At 45.6% G+C, this 6,258-nt stretch overlaps 1 pseudogene; it reads right to left on the bottom strand.

The window, feature by feature from the left end:
• Positions 1 to 3,289: 3,289 nt before the first annotated feature.
• Positions 3,290 to 3,385, bottom strand: Gm24178 (annotated as a pseudogene).
• Between the last annotated feature and the right edge of the window lie 2,873 nt (positions 3,386 to 6,258).

Below are 6,258 nucleotides of genomic sequence, written 5' to 3'. Positions count from 1 at the left end.
ATTTAAAGTGGCATTTTGCCTGAGAGTCTCCTTGAGATTTCAATCCACATCAAAAGCGACTTTTTTTTGTAAGAAATCCTCCAAAGTCAAAGATGTGTTAGTTGTTGTTTTTTTTTTTTTTCAGTATCCTGATCTCAAAACGCCAGGGTTAAGAGAGAGAAGCTGTCAGAGGAACAAGAAACCATGAGAGGAAACCAACCCAGACTTGAGCTACACAGGAGGCACCGGTGTCGCTGGCCCTTCGGGAATCCTCTCAAAAACCTGCCCAACACTGTCCCTGTGTTCTGGCTGTTTACCACTATGAACTCATAAATCATCCCAACACTCATTGGCCTAAAATAATCCTTTATTTTTCTCATGACTCTGCAGCTCGGTAGCTGGAAGAAGACAGGTGTCCTGTTTAGCTGGAGTAGCTTGAGGACTGAGGGTGCCTGAATGTCAAAGTTTCTAATTCCTATTCACTCGCCAGCCTAAGGTGTGTGTGTGTGTGTGTGTGTGTGTGTGTGTGTGTGTGTCTGGGTGCATGTGTGTGTGTGTGCATGTGTGTATATCTGTGTGTAAGTGTGTGTGTCTGGGTGTGATGCTGACTGTCAGCTGCGACACCAACATCTTTCAGTAGTGTGGCTTGCTTTCCTTACAACATGGGACCTCGGCAAGAATCTTGGATGGAGAGGACAAGTGGCAGCCATAGTGTCCTTTAGTACTTAGCCTTGAATTAACATAGTCCTTTCCAAAAGTCCCAAGACCCAGATTTTAAAAAAAGTGTCATGAACATCTTGTTAAGAGCAGAAGGCTGTCGAAGGCTAGCTCAGAGGAGTGTCACTCCTCTGGAGTTTTCTCCGTGGGGGAAGGACACAGTGTGGTAAAGGGGTGGTCCCTTCCAGATTTACCACTGCAAAACAAAGCAATGGTTGTCTAGAATTTCAGTTTGTATGTTAATTCAACTTTTGGGAAAAGCTTATTCATTAAAATCATTTTCATAATTCTACCTGAGTGAAAACAATTTTTTTTTCCTGGTTCAAGCTTTTTCTAGCATACGCATTCTCTGAGGGTTGTTTATTATTTAAATTGTTTCATCTGTGTGTGCTTGCATATATGGCTGTGCAACTCTTACATGCCTGATGCCTGCAAAGGCCAGAAGAGGGTGTGGGAGCTCCTGGAACTGGGCTTACAGATATTCGTGTGCTGTGGTGATGGCAGTCAAACCGTGGACCGCTGGAAGAACAGCCAGTGCTCTTAACCACTGAGCCAGGCTTCCAGGCCCCTGCAGGTTCGGTTTTATCCAGCACAGAAAGTTGCTAGAGATGGCTTCTCTGGGTCTCTGATTGCCAATGATAAAGCCACCTTGGACACAGGAATCCTTTTCAGTGACAGTTTGGGACACTTGGTGTCTGTGGCCTTGAACATGGACAGAGAAAAGGGAGGTGAATGGAACAAAACCAAAGCCATGCAGCTGCTTTGGACGTGGGAGCTTTTCAGTGACACCGGGGACAGTAGGGCAGACTAGGGAAATGATTATGTAAAAAATAGAAAGAAACGGACATTTCCCCACTATCTCGGGCTTTTCCTAGAGACCTTATAAATAGTACAAGTGACTAACCGATCCCTTCCTTTCCCTCCTCTGCCACATACTGGGTAACAAGGCAGGAAAAGAAACCAGATAAGCACCAGGCTCGAGTGGCTGAATTTGTTCTTGTTTGTCCATGTTAAGCTTCCTGATCCAACTGGCTTGGGGAATGAGTAGTCAAACTTACAATACAGATTTCATATTCTCTGTCTCTCTCTATCTCTCTGTCTCTGTCTCTCTCTGTTGATCTCTCTCTCTAGTCAGAAATCATAGACTAGAGATTCTATAACTTGAACAGAGTTAACACGAGCGTTTTGAAGAAAACATTATCAGTAGGTGTGTGATCAATGAAGACATCAACCAAGGCTCTTTTATCGGCCTCCTGACTCTCACAGATACATACAAACATCTTTCTGTATACCATGTGACCAAACACTCATGAGAGCAATCACTAGAAAGAAGAGGGCTATGCAGGCAGGATGACGATTCCCTCCGTGTTTTTGTTGCTTCCTCTCTAGCTTTTTCTCTTACTTGTGACCTACCAGCTATTAAGAGCCCAGGCCCCCTTACATGCTTCAGGCTTTCCTTCTACCAGCCTGGAGTTGACTGTTTTCGGTCCATGGAAAGAGAAGAGCCTTCCAAATGCCAACTCTGAACACCAGAACTTGGACACTAATCATTCTTGTTCCAGTGTGATGGCAGTGTTAGGGAGAGGAAGATCTTGGGTAGAAGGAGGTGATGCAGGTGGGATGGTCAGAGTGTGTGAATCAGTCAGAATCATGCTCTGAAATGCTAGCCAGAGTCGTTTCTATGTTATGCGCACCTTTAATTTTCTTTTTTGTTTTCCCTCTTTAACTTCACCCCATAATGTCCAATCCAGAAAATCAATGAAGTGTAACACAGGAAATTAAGAATGGTTTGGACATTTCCCCTGAGCCCATGGCCAGATTTGCCACCCCCCTAGCGATACAGTTTGTTCACACCTTCTTAGAATATTCTCAAACTGAGTTTTCTTACACTAAGTTTGAAAGTTTGGAGTCAAAACAGGACATTAAAAGAAGAGTATCATATGAAACAGAAGTCTGCCTTTCTCTTCATGGAAGAAGGTTAACTCATGGGGCCCACGAGATCAAATCTCAGTGTATTTAATTCCTAAAGGCCCCACTCCAAACACTGTCACACTGGAGCTAGGACCTCATCATATAATTATTGGAGGATAGAAGAATTCAGTTTATAGTGGACAGGTTCTGGAGTGTTCTAGTCATTGTGACAAGCCGCTCTCTTCTTTCCGTGGCAAGAAACTGCAAGTCCCTCATTCCTGTTGTCCACCTAGCTTGGGGGATAAAAGACATCAGTGGCTGAGTGGCCTCAGAGCAGCATCTAAGACCATGTGCATGAGATCTGGCTGGTCCTGCAGCCTGTGGAGAAGCATCAATGATTCCTGTAAAGGAAAGGTTCAGGAAAAGCCAAGGGTCAGATGAGAAGGATTAGTGTAGCGGGCCCTAACAATAAAGGGTAGTGCTCACATCCTGGTGCATTCTTACCTTGACGATTGCAGGCTGTGAGCAAGGTAATATTTTGTTTTTCCCTTTTGAAATAGGGTGTCAAGGCCACAGGCCACAATAGCCTTGATTTCACTAGGGAGTCAAGGAAGAATTGAACTTCTCTTCCTCCTGCCTCTGCCTCCCAAGTACTATGAACACAGGCATGGGCCATCACACTTAGGACACACCACACTTTGTGAATTTGCGTTTCATCCTTGCTCAGGGACCATGCTACATCTCTGTACCTTTCCAATTTTAGTAGATAGGGTAACCAACAGAGTACAAGCCATACCTTTATGCCAGTTTTTAAAAAAATATGATTGACATAACCCTGGGGCATGTGACTCAAAGTTTGGCTGATTCTGGTTATAATATTTCACATCATTTGACCCTTTGTAATATCTCTAGGCCTCTTTGCCTCTGTGTTCCTGCTGTGTCAAGCACAGGGGTGTGTCTGATCTCAGCTGGCATCTGGGCAATTTGCAAGTGTAATCGTGAATAGTTCCTGAACTAGTCATTTCAGCTCTACCAAATTCAACATACTTTTAATATAATTTTTCTGGCAGGTTCTGGCAGCGTGCACATGTAACCCTGGTCCTTGCAAGTTGGAAGCAGGAGGTTCAGGAGCTCAAAGTCGTCACGAGCTACCTTAAACTCTTGAGGCAGCCTGGCTTACATAAAACTTTGTCTCTAAAACCCAAAACAGGGGTCGGAGTCATTCTGTTCCTTCAGAGGAACCAAGTTCCATTCCAACACCCACATTTGGTGGCTCACAAATGCCTGTAACTCTAGGTCATTGAAATCTGACTCCCTCTCTGGCTCCTTGGGCACCTGGACTCAGATATGCTCATATACATATAATTTTTTAAAATAAAAATAATTTTTTAAGAAGACCCCTCCCAAAAAAATCCAAATGAATGAAACAGGAGAGGGGAGAGTAAAATAGGATGGCTCATGAAATAAAGGAAATTCATTTTACACGCGCCTGAACCACAGAGTGAACTTCAAACTCTCTTAGTATCTAGCACTGTTTTGTAAGGCATATGTGCCGATGACCACTAGTATAAACTGATCGGTGATTTCTCTATAAATGTAGCGATTCTTTTGAAAGTGTAAAGAAGAACATTAAAAACACTATTGCTCTATGAGTTAGAGTTTTCCCTGTGGCTACCATCATAAGGACGGATTTCACATTGTCATGGATGTCTACTTAAACATCTTTTAATAACTGAAGCTTGGAGTTTTCCATTGTATTTGGATTAACCCTCATGCCATGAAAATGCTCTTAGGAATAAAAATATGTTTTCAAAACATTTCAGTGCTCAAATAACATTCTACCATGTGAGAAAAAGAGGGTTTATGAACCCTTTCCCTGTTAAAATGTTTCTCCTGCTCCTCAACCAGTGGACAGGTCCATTGCTCTGTTTCTCATCATGATAACTGAACTGTAATAAACCCCCCTCATTTGGACCATCAGACATGCCACATTCTGTATTTTGAGTATTAAAAATATTAAATCTAGCTGGACAGTGGTGGCTCATGCCTTTAGTCCCAGCACTTGGGAGGCAGAGGTAGGCAGATTTCTGAGTTAGAGGCCAGCCTGGTCTACAAAGTGAGTTCCAGGACAGCTAGGGCTACACAGAGAAACCCTGTCTTAAAAAAACCAAAAACCGCCCTTCCGCTCGACTCGAGACTCGAGCCCCGGGCTACCTTGCCAGCAGAGTCTTGCCCAACACCCGCAAGGGTCCACACGGGACTCCCCACGGGACCCTAAGACCTCTGGTGAGTGGACCACAGTGCCTGCCCCAATCCAATCGCGCGGAACTCGAGACTGCGGTACATAGGGAAGCAGGCTACCCGGGCCTGATCTGGGGCACAAGTCCCTTCCGCTCCACTCGTGACTCGAGCCCCGGGCTACCTTGCCAGCAGAGTCTTGCCCAACACCTGCAAGGGTCCACACAGGACTCCCCACGGGACCCTAAGACCTCTGGTGAGTGGATCACAGTGCCTGCCCCAATCCAATCGCGCGGAACTCGAGACTGCGGTACATAGGGAAGCAGGCTACCCGGGCCTGATCTGGGGCACAAGTCCCTTCTGCTCGACTCGAGACTCGAGCCCCGGGCTACCTTGACAGCAGAGTCTTGCCCAACACCCGCAAGGGCCCACACGGGACTCCCCACGGGACCCTAAGACCTCTGGTGAGTGGAACACAGCGCCTACCCCAATCCAATCGCGTGGAACTTGAGACTGCGGTACATAGGGAAGCAGGCTACCCGGGCTTGATCTGGGGCTCAAACCCCTTCCACTCCACTCGAGCCCCGGCTACCTTGCCAGCTGAGTCGCCTGACACCCGCAAGGGCCCACACAGGATTCCACACGTGATCCTAAGACCTCTAGTGAGTGGAACACAACTTCTGCCAGGAGTCTGGTTCGAACACCAGATATCTGGGTACCTGCCTTGCAAGAAGAGAGCTTGCCTGCAGAGAATACTCTGCCCACTGAAACTAAGGAGAGTGCTACCCTCCAGGTCTGCTCATAGAGGCTAACAGAGTCACCTGAAGAACAAGCTCTTAACAGTGACAACTAAAACAGCTAGCTTCAGAGATTACCAGATGGCGAAAGGCAAACGTAAGAATCCTACTAACAGAAATCAAGACCACTCACCATCATCAGAACGCAGCACTCCCACCCCACCTAGTCCTGGGCACCCAAACACAACCGAAAATCTAGACCCAGATTTAAAAACATTTCTCATGATGATGATAGAGGACATCAAGAAGGACTTTCATAAGTCACTTAAAGATTTACAGGAGAGCACTGCTAAAGAGTTACAGGCTCTTAAAGAAAAGCAGGAAAACACAGCCAAACAGGTGATGGAAATGAACAAAACCATACTAGAACTAAAAGGGGAAGTAGACACAATAAAGAAAACCCAAAGCGAGGCAACGCTGGAGATAGAAACCCTAGGAAAGAGATCTGGAACCATAGATGCGAGCATCAGCAACAGAATACAAGAAATGGAAGAGAGAATCTCAGGTGCAGAAGATTCCATAGAGAACATCGACACAACAGTCAAAGAAAATACAAAATGCAAAAGGATCCTAACTCAAAACATCCAGGTAATCCAGGACACAATGAGAAGACCAA

Source organism: Mus musculus, chromosome 9 (assembly GCF_000001635.26).
Source record: "Mus musculus strain C57BL/6J chromosome 9, GRCm38.p6 C57BL/6J".
NCBI classification, from domain to species: Eukaryota; Metazoa; Chordata; class Mammalia; order Rodentia; family Muridae; genus Mus; species Mus musculus.
This window is presented reverse-complemented; position numbering and strand designations above follow the sequence as displayed.